We start from the raw sequence: 16,698 nt of genomic DNA, 5'->3' as shown, positions 1-16,698 counted from the left end.
GACAAAGAATTCATGAGAGTGGTTATAGAGATTGTTCGTGACCATCTTAAAGTAAAGTGGCGCTACAATCAATTTCAGATATATTGGTACATCCCTTGGTTGAAGACTTTGCTCGTGAGTTCCTTACACTTATATAAGCGCCATGCGATGTGGTATGCTCGCATGAAGATGTTGCCTGAATTGCTACATTTTCTTCAATCTATCGATTTCAAGGCAAATCATTTTAAAGAGAAGGGGAATGATACGAATATGTGATCAATAGCGTCAAATTCTAAAGATGATTCAAGATAAAAGAGCGGTTGATCTATTAAAACTCAACAAATCTGGATCCCTTCCTTGGTTTGGAGTAGTTTTCTATTATTTGTCATTATTTTAACTTATAACTATTATGTGTCATTTGCTTAAAACATTCCAACCATGTGCATTTCGCTATTTCCAACAAATAATAGGTGGTTAATTAGTAAATGCTGAGCCATTAGTTTCATACAATAAAGGGTAAGGTCATGTTGATCATAATTAAGTCAATTTGAGTTAGTTAGTTTCCTATGTTAGTCTAATAAGAGTTTTAGGAAAATATTTAATTGTTTCTAAGTTGATTTAGATCTTTGAGTTTTGTAAAGACTATAAATAAGTCTCAAGTGCCAAAGTTTTTTATAGTCAAATCAGATGATGAATAAAATTTGAGAGTTTTCTCTTTCTTGTTCCTCGGGAATGTTCCTTGATACAAAGCGAGTCATGTCTCGTTTGTTCAAGTTTTGACTTATCAATTTAAGACCACGTTGAATTGTAACGCCAGTCTACCAACACATCTTGGTTAGCTATTTTGTTGAGTTGTGGTTCGCGATTAGATTCAAGATTCGTAATTTCGTGGGTTAGAGGGGTCGAGGTTGTTTCATCTTTGTATCCATAATTTGTTCGAGATAGATCCTTCTGTTGCCTATGCAATTCGTTTCTTCGAGATGAGAGTTTGGAGAATCAAGTTCGCAGTAGTTGGTTTGTTTTTTAGTTCGTTCGACACTAATTTCATTGTTTCATTTGTAGATTCCAAAGCGGTCCATTCTTGTTTAGTTTCGTCCATGCAAGATATGCCACATAAATATCAACTAGTGATGGATTGTACTACCTTACATAACCAGATTTGGAGTTTTTTAAATCTACTTGAGCATCGCTTTGAAGATCCCTATTTAGTAGATGCAAATGGTAAGTTTTCAAGTGATTTCGCACCTACAAGTATTTACTATTTAATTTTTCTTTGGTAGGTGCCAAATTTAAAATCTGTGACAAAGAATTCATGCGAGTGGTTATAGAGATTGTTCGTGACCATCTTAGAGTAAAGTGGCGCTACAATCAGTTTTAGATACATTGATAGATCCCTTGGTTGAGGACTTTGCTTGCGAGTTCCTTACACTTACATAAGCACCATGCGATGTCATATGCTCGCATGAAAATGTTGTCTAAATTATTGCATTTTCTCCAATCTATCGATTTGAGCGCAAATCGCTTTAAAGAGGAGAGGAATGATACGAACATGTGATCAATGGCGTTAAATTCTAAAGATGATTCAAGGTAAAAGAGCGTTTGATCCATTGAAACTCAACAAATCCAGATCCCTTCCTTGGTTTGGAGTAGTTTTCTATAGCTTGTCATTATTTTGACTTATAACTATTATGTGTCATTTGCTTGAAATATTCCAGCCATGTGTGTTTTGCTATTTCCAACAAATAGCAGGTGGTTAATTAGTTAATGTTGAGTCATTAGTTTTATACAATAAAGGCTAAGGTCATGTTGACCATAGTTAAGCGAATTTGAGTTAGTTAGTTTCATATTCTAGTCTAATTAGAGTTTTAGGAAAATAGTTAATTGTTTCCAAATTGATTTAGATCTTTGAGTTTTGTAAAAGACTATAAATAAGTCTCAAGTGTCAACATTTTTTATAGTCAAATCAAATGATGAATAAAATTTGAGAGTTTTCTCTTTCTTGTTCCTTGGGAATGGTCCTTGATACAAAGTGAGTTATGTCTCGTTTGTTTAAGTTTTGACTTATCAATTCAAGACCACGTTGAATTATGGCGCCAGTCTGCCTACACATTTTGATTAGCTATCTTGTTGAGTTGTGGGTCGCGATTAGATTCAAGGTTCGTAATTTCGTGGGTTAGAAGGGTCGAGATTGTTCATCTTTGTATCCATAACCTGTTCGAGATAAATCTTTCCGCTGCCTGTGCAATTTGTTTCTTCGAGAACGAGAGTTTGGAGAATCGAGTTCGAATCACAACTCTTATATACAAACTTCTATGGCATTCCACAAAAATCTTGAACAATCTATAACATTTTGGAAGTCTCTAGAGTTTGCTATATACTTCTAGTAATATTTGGTGTAACCTCTATGTTTTAGGCAAGTCTCCAAGGTTTGACACTTATTTGGGGAATGAGGTGTGGATTTATTAACGGTCCTGATTTTTCTTCCAAAACATAATGTACAGTAGTGCCTGACTAGCCGGCACAACACTGATGAAAAAGGGTGATCTGTGTCACCTTGATATATGTGCTTTTGAATTGAAATAGTTAAGGAGAAAATTTGATTGCTTCTGCTCAACACTGATGGTGCTTCACTTAGAAACTCGAGACCAGCAGGAGTTGAAAGAATCATATGCAATCATGTGGGGTGTCGCGCCCCATTTTTCGCGGTGAAAAATAAAGTGTAAGATGTTTATAAAAGATTTGATTTTATAAATGAAAAATGAAAAAGGGCCTAAAATGGGACTTTAAAAATGCGACAATTTGGGTCTAAAAGGATTTTTAAGAAAAATTAGGAGTCACCACTTGGTATCGAGTTTGAGTGTACCAAGTCACCCAAAAAGTGTTTTTAAATAAAATAAAATAAAACCCTTTTCGACAACTCCAGATCTTTGAAAATAGAGAAAATGAGTTCGGGAGTCACGGTTGAAAAAAGGGAAAGCAAAGGTTCAATTATCTCAAACCTAAGGCACCCTTTCAACCTAATCTAAGCTAGTTGCGTGGTTTAGCCAAAATTTTTTTAATCTAACCCTTAAATTTATTACATTTGGATGTTTTCTACATGGATACAAATAAAAATATCGAGAGGGACAAAATGTCTATTCAAGGGTTTAATGATACCAATCACATTAATTGCCAAGGCAAAATAAATTCCTTGAAGGGTCACGAATATTGGAATGATGAAATTACAGAAAATAAAAAAAATTAAATTATATACATAAATATAAGTGATCAGAAAAAGGAATGCAACATAATGGATACGGGAGGCAAAAACTCGTGACATAATAATTTTTATACAGGGATTAATGGGGTATTTAAACTAAAAAGTTATAATCACAAATTTCCCATGTTCAAAAAATAATTTTCCTAATCTGGACAAGCAAATGAACTAGTTAAAATGAGATGCAATTCTAAATGACATGATTAACACATATAGAGGGTAGGGGTAGAGGATAATATAATAGGAAATAGCATGCAAATGAGAAAAGATCCTAAAAAATATGCATGAAAATGTAATGAATATCACACAAAATGAATCTAGCGCACGAATAACCTAACAGTCTAGTATTGGACTAGCCCATTTCTAAAAATCCTTACTAGCGTTGGACTAGCAAGTAAACGGAGGAGAAGCCACAACAAGCGTTGGACTAGTGTGGTGACGTCATGCATTTTTAATACATAATAAGACAACTAGGCATAAATTAAAACAAATAAACACACAAGAACACGTAGCACGTAACACATAAGCATAATATCTAGATGCAAAAATCCTAAGGAAAGCGAGTAAGGCACGTAACACATAAGCCACATAAACACACAACCTACCTATTACATCGGGGAGCGCCTAACTACAATCTAAAAGGGGAAATAAAAATAAAACAAATCTAATTATCCTATCTATTACATTTTTTGAGGTATTTAAATGCCTCTCAAATAATTATAAAATTAACTAAACAAACATAAGAAAATTTAAATGAACATTCAAATCAAATAAACAAAGCATATAAAAATATATAAACATATAGGAACACGTAGGAGCACATAGGAGCACGTAATTGACATTGAAATAATAATAATAGGAGTACCTCCCTTTTGAGGTGGTGACTAAATGGAGTCAAATTGCCCTATTTATACTCAAAATGAACAAAGGAATCATGGCACCAATTTAATTGAAAAACAATAATAATAATATATAAAAAGTACTAAATTCACCTTAACATGTCAAAGGTACAGAAATTTAAGAACATCTAAAAAGTACAAGTTAAATATACTCAAAAGTAACATAATTAGCTATTAAAGAAAAGAAACAATCATAATAAAAGTAGTCAAAATTCACTAGGGACTGAATTGCAAAAATTGAAAGACTTTTGAGGTCAAAAATATAATTTTCCAAAGTTTAGGGGGCCAAAATTAAATGAAAGATAAAGTTCAGGGACCAAAGTACAATTAATTTAAGGACCTAAGTGAAATAAATTTAAAATGTTCTGGGCCGAAGTGAAACTACTCCAAAGATCAAGGGTAAAAGTGCAAATTTCGGCTTCTGATTTGGGCAAGAAAAAGGCCATCGGGCCATCATTTTATTTCTTTGGGCTGAACGCTATCTAAGCCCAGCCGAAAGTCCAAGAGAAACGAGCAGGCCAGCCCATCTTTTTATCACTCAATCCCAATCAAAAAATTACATGGGCTCCAACCTCTTAGCCCAACCGAATTAAAGAAAAAACCCATCAGAAAAATAAACCTCAACCCAATTCCTTTCTTCTTTCTTTTCTTTTCTTTCTCTTCTTCTTCTTTGTGCTTCTACCCATCCGTCTCTGCCGAGGAGCTGAAGCTCCCTTCTCGCTGGCGGCTATGGCGGTCGCCGGCGATCTCTCCGGTCGTCAAAATTTCTCAAAATACCCTCCCTCACTCGATTTTTCGCGTAGATTCCGTTTCCGGGCTTAGTTTTAACAAAAATTGACCATAAAGTGGCCAAAATGCCAAAATACAGTCCAATTTTTTTATATTTTTTAAACACTCAAATCTTCACCAAAAATCATAAAATTAATATTACCAATACTCCTTATAATCTCTACATTTACAAACTATAATTCTTAGCCTACAGAAAACAACAACAAAAGACTACATTAAGGCAAAACAATCCCTAAAATTCATTTTTTCATTTTGGCATTTTTTCAAACAATTAACATGCATTCACAAGAAACATTTCCTTTTCCTAAATCTGGTTTATGACCTTTCCAAAATTTCACCGATACAATGACAACAAAACCAGCAAAATAAAACAACACACGAGCAATCACACATACATTTAATCTAGTTAAATAAAAAAAGAAACGCTGGAAAAAAGGACAAGAAATACCTCAATGAAGACCTTGGTCCCTTGGCCAAAGTTTTTGATGAGATTGCCAAGCTCCAATAGCCCAATCAATCGCTGCCTCCCTTTTGTTGTCTGCAAGGGTCTTGTGGAAATATTGGGAGAGAGGAGGTTCGAGAGATGTATTGAGAGGGGAAAAAAAATTGGAGTCTTTACCAAATGACAAGAAAGGTGAAGAAAATTGAGTGTAGAAATGGGTTAAGTGTATTTGGTGGAAAAAAATGATTAGGATGATTTGATTTCTTGATTTTCTCTTTTTTTGTTTTGTTTTGTTTTGTTTTTTTGTTGTTTTTTTTTAAACAAACTTGCAAAAATAAGAAAAATGCACATTAAAATGTAAGAAAATAAATAAATTACTAAATAGAAAAAATTCAAGAAAACGTTAAAATTTTGACAAAAATTTGGTGTCTACATGGGGGAATGGATTAATGGATTTAGTAGAAATCTGGGGTGGACTTCAAATACAATTGCGAAATTATGGGGGTTAAGAGGTGGGGTTCTGCTGGCAAAATCTCTTAGTATTCGACACCTTTGTATTGAGATGGACGCTTCTATGATTGTTCATATGATCTCTACATACACTAATTATTCTTACACCTACTCTTCTATGATTAATGATTGCAGGAATATCATGAGGAGCTTCCTTACACCTACCATGAAGCATATCTTCAAGGAAGCGAATTGCTGTGCAGATTTTTTGAAATTGGGCGCAGAAAGAGAGGAAGAAAGTTTCAAAGTGTTCAATGACCAGCCTGCAGCCATTGCAAAACTAGTAGAGAATGATTGTTGGGCATTCTATCTATCCCGTTTTGTAAATTCGAGATCTTAAACTCGATCTTTTGCATTGGGTTTTGTAGTGATTCTTTGAAATGTAGTAACCTCTTTCTTACAAAAAAAAAAAAAGGAATCTGATTGCTTCTTGTACTATAACTTTACTCTCTATTAATGAAGCTCTATTTCATCAAAAAAAAAAAATTTCTACCTTCTATTGTTACAAGGATAAAAAATGGGGAAAATGACAATTTTATTACTCCTCCATCCCATATATTTAATTATGTTTGGGGATATGTGTTTTTTATAAATAGTACACTCCATCAAAATATTTTTTCTTTTATTTCACTTTTGCCCTTAATCATGTGTTGGTCAAAGTAAAAAGTAGAAAACAATCCCATCATATTTATCTTTATGTATCATTAATGAAGGGTATAAAGGAAATTTCAGAGTATGACAAATAGTTAGAAATGTCAAATATGACAAATATTTTGGGACAGTTAAAAAAGAAAAATATGACACTTTCAATGAGACGGATGGAGTATTTATTATCTTGACTTTTTGCTTTCTAAAATTTACCTTTTTTTTTTACACTTTTAGTTGATCAATAGGGGACATCCAGCAAGGTAGTATCATCTATCCTTCACCTAGGGCTAGAAGCAATGTTTTCAAACCCGGACCGTCAATCGAACCGGTGAGATGAAAGGGTCGAGGTTCAACCGGTCGGAACGGTTCAATAAATAAATAAATATATATATAGACACACACACCTAGACCTATGCATAGAATAAGATATAAATACTGAACCACAATACTGTAATTGTTTTAGAATTTACTGCAATTGCAACAGGGAAATTTTGGTGTATTGAGAAAAAAAATAAAAAAACCCCATCTCCATCACCACTAGGAATGGCAACCGGGGGGGTGGAGTGCCTCATCCCGTTGCCCAAACATTCCCCCCTCATCGGTGCCTACTTGGGCTAAATAGAATAAATGTATAATTAGTAAAAGTGTAATTGGTAATTCAGTATAAATGTATTAGTATATATGTAATGCACATGCCAAACTCAAGCTGAAATTGGGCTATCCAACCAATTGTACCTGATTGAAAACTTTATAATAGCACAAGAGGTGAATTGATTCAATTAGACATTCATGTGAAAAAGAAACATTTTTTGAGGGGGTGGGGGGTTTAATTAGAATTAACCCTTATGGTGACTATGGGTGACTAGTGTAATAACATGAAGAAGAAGGGCAACTTTTTTGAATGTGACCAACGTAAGATGAAGCAAGATGGGAAAGTAAAAAAGTGGGGTGGGCTATTGATATTTCAGCTTTCCGGAAAGTGCCAAATTCCAATTCCTTGATGAGAGTTGGCGCCAGAGGAAGGGAGAAAAGATGCACGTAAGGATGAAGCAACTGGTGAGCATGGGGTTCCCCAACTCTCTGGCTGCTGAAGCCTGAAGCTCTAAAGGCCGCCGGCGGCGACATCGTCAAGGCCACCGACTGGATTCTCAGCCGCAGCCAAACAACACCCAGTCCTCCTCATCGTCATACTGCTGATACTGCATATTGCTGATACTGCAATATAAACTGCAAGCTTCGGACCTCGGTGCTTCCTTTTTGCTGATTGCTATGGATCAAATTGGAGTTTGGAGAAGGAAATAGAAACGGCAGGCAAGGCAATTTTCGGCAATTGCAGAGAGAGCCAGAGAGGAACCCAGGACGACTGAAGCCGCGAAGCAAAGTGCGAACTGCGGCGAAGAGGAAGACTGAAGTGAAGTGAAGATTAGGGTCCGGTCAAAATTGAAAATTTTGTCAATTTTGACTCAAAAATTGGAAAACCGCGGTTCACGGTCCGATCCGGTTTTGAAGGTTTGAATGGTTTTTTACGAGTTTGACCGGTTTTTTATCCAAGTCAACATAAGCTATGGACCGGACCGGACACATGTCCGGTTCGCGGTCGAACCGGCCGGTCCGGTCCGAGTTTGAAAACATTGGCTAGAAGGGACTCATATTTTATTAGCATGATCAGAGAGGTAAGAGAAATTTTTGAAACGGTAAGAATGGTATATATTCTTATGTGATATCAAGACAAATCTTAAAAAGGCACAAAGAATGGTTGACCACATTCCGGAACATTAATTATATATTCATTGGAAGGCACAAAGAAAATTTACCACAGTCATTTTGCATTCCATATCCGTAGAGGATTCAACTCCATCCATAGCCAAAAGGGCCCTCCCATTATAATTTACCCACTCCTTACGAGTAATTGTCAGCCGTCGTTGATTGCATATAAATCCACCAACCAACCAACCAAAATCATCTATCTTGTTTGGCAAGTGAATTTTTTAGGTGTTTGTCTAAAATTTTACTGTAACTTACTGTATAAGGTTTTTAAAAAATTTTTGAAGTGTGCAAATTTTTGAATATTTTGAAGTGTATAGTTTAAAAACTTTGAGAAGTTTTTTGAAATTACTATAGTTAAAATTTTTAAAAAACTTGTAGCAGACAAACTTGACAAAAAACTCAAGTGCCAAATAGGGCCTTAAATTTGCAGCCTTCAAAATCCACAGCACGTAGCTACGGAGAGAAACCGGCGAAACCGATCACGAAACTGATTTTCCTTCTCTTTCTTCCCCCTAACCTCCTAAATCTAACCGTTCACCAACAACGGGCAACAACGACTTCTGGTCGTATCGTATTTAGGACGAAGCGTTGTTAATACCAGTTAATAGTAGTAGTTATACACCAAAACTTTCAGTCGCGGCTTTTATCGAACACCTCGGCTACAATCTTCTTCGCCAGCAAACCCCGACCGAAATTGGCCATCTAAAGCAGCGTAGGATTGAGAATAACAAGAAGTCAACGCTGGGGGGGGGGGGACAAGTGCAGGATCTCGGCCCTTCACGGTGGAAGGGGTGCTTTACCTTCTGAAGGCGGTTGCCCCTCTGATCTCCTCTTTCTAGCTGGCGGCGCTGGTTACCACCTTTTCTAATTTTCCTCATTAACCCAACCCAACATTTTTTTGCCCTCCCCTCTTAATTGTCAAATACTGCAATAAAACAAGAAAATATGCTGACCACAAAGAAGGTTCCCATGGTGGTTTCCAACTACCAAGAAGATGGCAATGATAACAACAATGCTACTGGCATTAGGACCGAAGACGCCACCCAAAGCCAAGCCAGAGGCTGTGCTCGTAATTGTCTTGGCAAATGCTGCTTACCTGGTATATATGTGTTTCTTTATCATTTCATTTTCATTTTTCTACTTACTCTTTTTGAATAATGTCATTTTTCCCTGATTACGGTTGTTGCATATTGTTTTCAAATGGATGTAATGGATTTGGTTCAATAGTCTGGCCTAGACTAGGAATTATTCCTGTAAAGCCTGTATTGCTTTCATACTTTGAAAGTCAAGCCTTTCTTTTGTTTTATTTTATGTTTGGTCTTTTATATTTGGAATCGCATATCCTTCCTTCTTCCCTTTCGTGCTACGACATGTGATTGCTTGGCTAGGTGGATTTGACGTTTAGCTTTCCAAAGCTTAAATTGGTTATAATCGTGTTATATTTTCCTGTTTTTTACTTTTAAAGTTACCAACAAATATGTTATCTTTACAATTGCATACCATATATTCAAGTTTTCAAGCTAACTTTGACATGGGGTTCTAGCTTGTTGTGGCTTAGGCAACAATTTAGCAACACTTTACCTTTGGGATTAAGGAAAATAAGTGAATGTTTGGCTAAAAGCTCTATTTGATGATATCATACATCGGTTTGCTTTGTTTTTCAGTTTCCAAGTTACCTTTGTATGCATTCAAGAATTATGACTATACTTCAAAGAACAATGCTTTCTTTCCTTCTGATGATGGTGTATCACCAATCTCGTTCTTGAACAACTTGTTGCTGGGCCAATGGGAAGACCGACTGAGGAGAGGGTTATTTCAGTATGATGTGACCTTATGAGGGTTATTTCAGTATGATGTGACCTTATGTGAGACAAAGGTTATTCCTGGAAGATATGGTTTTATAGCCCAGCTGAATGAGGGGCGCCACCTGAAGAAACGGCCAACAGAATTTCGTATTGACCAGGTTCTTCAGCCTTTTGATGAGAACAAATTTAACTTTACCAAGGTGGGCCAGGAAGAAGTACTATTTAGATTTGAATCAAATGACGATGATAAGTCCCGTTTCTTTCCCAGCTATGCAGTTGATATTTGTCCGATTTCACCTGGTGTAGTTGCTATTAATGTAAGCACTTGGCTTCTTGCATATGGTTTGCATAATGAGATGTATATCATTGACATTATACACATTTTTCTTTCAGGTGAGTCCAATTGAATATGGGCATGTACTTCTCATCAGGTGCTTGATTGCTTGCCTCAGAGGATTGACCATGAGAGCTTCTTGCTTGCTCTTTATTTTGCTAAAGAAGCTGCAGATCCTTTCTTAAGAGTTGGTTATAACAGTTTGGGTGCCTTTGCCACCATTAATCATCTTCACTTCCAGGTAAATGGTTGAAACCATTTTCAATGATGGTGATGCTGTAGATAGCTCCAAGGAGGCTTTTTTGGCTGAATAATTCCTAATCTTTAACAGGCATATTATCTGTTTGTGACTTTCCCAATTGAGAAAGCACCAACTCGCAGAATAATGACCAGGAAAGGATTGCAGGGTGCTGATTTGGTGGTCTCTGAGCTATTGGATTATCCTGTTCGAGGTCTTGTATTTGAAGGTGGAAGTGTACTGCGTGACTCATCTGATGCTGTTGCAAGTTCATGCATTTACCTCCAATAGAATAACATTCCTTTTAATGTTCTAATTGCTGATTGTGGGAGGAAAATCTTTTTCCTCCCTCAGGTAAATTTGTCTGCTCTCTAATGATTCGGTTGGCAATTTTACATAAATTGGCTTAATGTATTTGGCAGTTGTCATGGATTTTGTTTTTATGATTTATATTCTGTCTATATCATAGTACAAGGGTGTCTTTTAATAAATGCAGACTGAGTAAGTGAAAAAAGTAGTATGCCTGTCCATTGCACTTAGACCAATGTAAAGCTTTACTTAAACATTAACTTTGGGTATGTTAATTGATTTGGTACTTTACGTAGTAATACAAGTGTACATTTGTTTTGAAAAAACTTTAGGCACAACCAAAATTTACCTTCCCAATTTTAGCTCAAATGAAAAGTCTCTATGCCTAGAAAGAGACCCCTCTTGGAACAGTCTTAGGTAATAATTGACTCTGGTTAGTTGATGGTTTGAAATTTTGTTAAAAACTCATTTTGGAAGAATCTTCTCTGCACTTATGAATAGTTCTTGGATATTGTGACACAAAATAGTGATTGCAGCTAGTCTCTGTTCTAATTTGAGTAGTAAATACATGGGAGTTCTGCGGGAGGTGAATCTTCAATAAGTTCTTTGCCTAGAGTTGTTAGTATTGTTTGAAATACTAGTCTCTGCTTGGAGCCTAACTTGAGCTTTGTCTTTTCCCTGGAAGAATATGTACAGTGTTATGCGGAGAAACAAGCACTTGGAGAAGTAAGCCTCGAGGTCCTGGAAACTCAAGTCAATCCTGTTGTTTGGGAGATAAGTGGACATATGGTACTCAAGAGGAGAAAAGATTACGATGATGCCTTAGAGGACTATGCATGGAAACTTCTTTCTGAAGTGTCCCTGTCAGGGGTGAGGTTTGAAAGTGTGAAGGCATGTGTTTCCGAAGCAGCTGGCTTGCAGGTGGAAGTGGATAAGTACAACATAGACCAAAAAGAATGTATCTATGACTCCCGAGCACCTGGAGTTGCCTCACATCTGCAACGAGATTGCCCGGCAATCCGTTGAAGGATTAGGCTACTCTTCTGACAATTTAGGTTTTTTTTAAATGTTTTTCTCCATTCTTTAGCGTTTATGGGTTGTAGTATGAGATTCAGCAGGTCATTGTGAAGAATAGTTACATATAGTCATAGGCAAAAATCTTGTTCCTCTGGAGGATGGATCTTATTATATGATCTGCATATCCCTTGTTTTGACATATCTACTCTATAGCTTGTTGCTTGACGCTCATTCAGGCTTCAGGCTTAGAGATTGTCCGAGTTGATACTGTGTTTTCCATGAGCTGTTTAGCAGGTTAATGAGATGTGTATATATATGTATTTGTGAATTGTACAGTGTTTCGAGTTTAACCAGGCTATGCTTTACAGGCATATTGTCTAATTTCAGCTTTCTAGATTTAGCAGATGAACTCTAGGAAGCAAACATGAATTGAACGAACACTACAAAGTGGCAAGTATCCAGTGAACCAGAGAGTTCCATCAAACGTCTCCTGTAGTCAGTCCACATCAAACTTCTGTCGGTCAGAGTAAGCTACATTGGGAAGTGGGTAATGAGAAACATTAGAATGCAGGACAACAGGACCCTGAAGGTTTTACGAGGCTTGCAAATGGTGGATGCCAACAGTGGAGCGGAGATGGTTAAATTTGGTTGGACTTGAATGGAGCAGCTAGAGCTCAAAACCAAAAGCGGATCGCAGAACTAAGAGGAGGAAGGTGTCAACTATTAGTGCTTTTGCTAAGAAATGAAAGACAACAACTTGGCACTTTTGACCGGGAAGAAATAGTCCAGGCCACTTGGTAAGAGTGATGTGAGGACGAGACTCGAGGGCGCAATTGAATCAGCCAATCGAGATTCCTGCATATTTCTATTGGTTAACCGACATCGTCACCCGCAATTTTAGCACAGTTCAGCTATTGACTATGAGGAGCGGGGTCATCAGTCCCTCGGCCTTCTTTTGTGTATATCAGTCTCCTCTTGCGTTGCTGTACAAGTGTGGAGAAACACACCTCCTCAACCATTCACAGATTTTTACAGCGCAAACACTTGATATTAGCAGTTTTTTCAGAAAGCTCAGGTTCACTCACTCGATTATTGATTTGTTACTTGTTAGCATGCGGATAACTTTTGCAAACTTTTCATTTGTCTAATCCTAGTTCCACCAAACTGAAATGGTTTGGTAAAATTTGGTTGATAATGGATTTCCATTTAGGTTGTGCGTGCGTTGCCGCATGATGAGGTTTGCACCATAAAGTTGCGAACGAAAAACTATTCACGCGACTTCATTTGCACTCTCTTTGAGCTTAGATGCGCATTACGGAACGTTTCCGGCAGGGCATATTTTCTTTTTCTTTACTGCTTCTCGTGGGTTTATTATTCTAGAAGGCTTGGACTCCGCCCTCCTGAAGGATGACCACAGCCACAGGCTCGCGAAAATCCTATTCCAAGATCGAGAAATGGCACGATTATCATTCATATATATATATATTTTTTAGGGCAACGATATTTTTATAACCTAATTTATCCTAATTTAGAGGGAGGGAAGTCTAAAGAGACTGTGTCTAATCTAAGCGATTACTATTCAGATTTCTTGAAGGCTAATTAATCTAAGCGATGACCAAAAGGGATCGGAATACTGCCGCAAGAAGTGGAAGGCTGTCTCGGAATTATTTGGTCACGGAATTGGAATTTGGAATCTTTCAATCTTACTTTGTCGTCATAGTTCAAGTTTGAAAATTCTAGATGGGGAAATTAATCTTTATTTTATCAATATCTCATAACCACAAAAACAGAAATGATTAGCATGTACTTGAATTTAAGAGCATTGTCACTCTTTTTCCAAAAGAAAAAAAAAAAGAGTGTTGGTAAATTTGATTATATGTTATAATAGTTATGATACTCAACACTGACATGATAATCTTGGGTACAATTACATGATATAGATAGGGCATATAATAATATCATTTGAAATAATTCTTGGCAAAAAAAAAATAGTTAAAAGGTCAAAAATCGTGATTGAAAAATGCATTGGTGATTAAAAAATAATATTTGAAAAAAAAATGTAGGGGCTTTTGTTTTACTGGTAGGAGAAATTTAATGCTACACGCGATATACATCGCTATCTTGTTTTCCCACCTGGAGCATATTAGTCAATATCCAATTCTCACGCAACATATAAACACATGGAGAACATGGAGAACCCTTCAGTGAAGGAACAACATGCAGATTCTCATTTAGTATAAAGGAAGGCTAGCTAAGAGCATTCCTCACCACGTAACGCAATATCAGGTTCAACCGTGATCAACTTAAAAGAAGGCAACATCATCATGTTGATGGGAAGATGAATTGCCCAGAAAACTTTTCAATTGATCCAGCACTCCTTAGTTGCAAATAGCACAATATGCATTTCAATATAATTCTGGTTGCAAAGGGCAGATATGAATCTGTTCTCGCTCTTCACTCTCTCCTATCTATATTTTATTTTACTTCACAGATACTCTCCTTCTGCTGTTCATTTGTTTGTAATTTTGTTATGTAACCGGCTGCAAATTGCAATCATGAGGACTTTGCAGGGCTTTGTAACGAAATGTCGAAGGACTTTGATCCTTCCGCACTGTGAAAAAATCTAATTACAGGCGAGTTTGAATTAAAAATTGCTCTCTTAACCTAATGTCGAATAATTCTAAATGCAACTAAAAATCCATTACGATCATAAACGAAGCACAATTAGCAGCTTAACAAAATTATAAGTACTAATATTTTATTTATTACTGCAGGCAGGATTTATTTTTTGCGAGAGCAACAGGTACACGTAGCTTGAAATCCAAAACTAGTATTGGGGTAATTCACAGGTTGAAATTTTCAATTTTAACATATATTTCTATCCTATAACAGATGTTTTTCAAGATTACTAGTTGAAGGTTTATCGATGTTGAAGTTGAAAGCTGCAAGCGAAAAGGAAGAAAAACGCGTGTATGGATTAATCCACTCGCGTACAACACAAACCTCCTCCTCCGTTTCCGTGTGGGCGAAGTGAACCACACACATAAATAGTTTTCTTGTGCTCTACACTTTTGGCCTCCTCGGGCACACACAATAATTAAATCAACAACAGCGCAACTTATCGCAAGCCAACCAAATATTTGCAGTAATTGTCAAAGATGATAATAATTCCACCGCCATTATTGCTGCTTCCACGTTCAAATACTAACTAAAAACCATCACTCTACCTATATTGCTTCAGTGGTTAAACAGCAATCAACAGCACTGGATTTCTCAAATTTCTCTCCCAAAACAACGACAACAAAAAAAAAAGAAAAAAGAAAACGAAAGCAATATTAAAGGAGAATCTACGGGAGAGAAGATCAAAGGATAAAAATGATTAGGGCAAAGTGATTTAAGATCCTAAATCTGCAGTTAATCATGAAGACGCTATTAGTTAATCAAGTACTCCCTCCCATCATCTTCTTAAACTCGTCAAAGTTAACGCAGCCGTCACCGTCCACATCAACGGATCTGATCATCTTATGCCAATCATTGAGATAAAACAATCGTTAGCACCTGAAATTTCCTGACTTCACCGACGCGCCCACATCCATTCTTAACAAATCTTCTGAAATTTTCTCTTTTAACCTTCTTTTAATCACGAACCCCTGAATTCAGCACCAAAGACAAATTATAAGAAAAATCAGCATAATAATTTGCCAAAATTATGAAAGTATTTTCATAAATAAAACACCTATTAAATTCACTATCACTGTCTTAAAGCCCTTAGCAAGTTTATGTTCTTTATTATGAAATCCATATTTTTCAATTAGATTAAAGTAGAAGAAAGCTATCTCTTTCCTTTTAAGATCAATCCAATGAAGTTGGAAGATTGCATCCGACCTCAAGCTTTAAACTGGCTATACTTTTCGTAAATGAAATTGAATTTGTGTTTTAAGGTATGTTTCTATCCATCTTTAGATATTTTTCCTCTGAATATAAGAACAGGTATATAGAAATGGATCCCCATATGTACAAGTATCATCTCTCAAGTATTGCTGGCTTTGCTTACTTCTGAGTGGTATCTTTTTAGTCGAGTAGACTTTGATCTAGTGGTTAAAATTGAGATATCTTAAATTAGAGATTCTAGGTTCTAATCCCCTCTCCCCTTCCTCCCCTTCCTCTCCATTTCTCAAATCTCACTTCTTCTCTACTAAAATAAAATTTAAAAAGAAAAAGAGTAGTATTTTTGCTGTTAACTATCCTTCAACTTTACAGCAAGCAGTAACAGATTGATAACTTCCAAATTTGGACATAAGCCAGTGCCTATAGGCAAAACCAAAGAATAATATCGCTATAGATGTTTATATCTTTTTCTTTTTAATAAGATAAAGATTATTTTATTAATGAACTTGCTAAAATTCATCCCGTCCCAATTGCTTAATAAAATCGGGGGTATAGATGTATACCCAATTGTACCAATTGCTATTGAAGTTTGTATCTTGTTTTTTGTGTGAAGGAAAGTGTATCCAGCTAGAGCTTTTAGCTTTTACTATTAATTGATAGTTTGGCTATTTTAGTACGTGGTTGAAGCTCCATATCAGATTATTTTACGGATTTTTGCTTCAAAGGTGGGGAGCAGGAAGTAGGGCCAACTGACCAGCAAGTCTTTTCTTACTCTTCTTTATCTATTTACCCCAACGGACCATAACATTTTGTCATA

At 36.3% G+C, this 16,698-nt stretch overlaps 1 pseudogene; it reads left to right on the top strand.

Moving 5' to 3' along the window:
• Positions 1 to 9,103: 9,103 nt before the first annotated feature.
• Positions 9,104 to 12,190, top strand: LOC113763458 (annotated as a pseudogene).
• Positions 12,191 to 16,698: the final 4,508 nt, after the last annotated feature.

Source organism: Coffea eugenioides, chromosome 2 (genome assembly GCF_003713205.1).
Source record: "Coffea eugenioides isolate CCC68of chromosome 2, Ceug_1.0, whole genome shotgun sequence".
In the NCBI taxonomy this organism is placed as follows: Eukaryota; Viridiplantae; Streptophyta; class Magnoliopsida; order Gentianales; family Rubiaceae; genus Coffea; species Coffea eugenioides.
The sequence above is the reverse complement of the archived record's forward strand: the minus strand, read 5'-3'. Positions and strand labels throughout refer to the sequence as shown.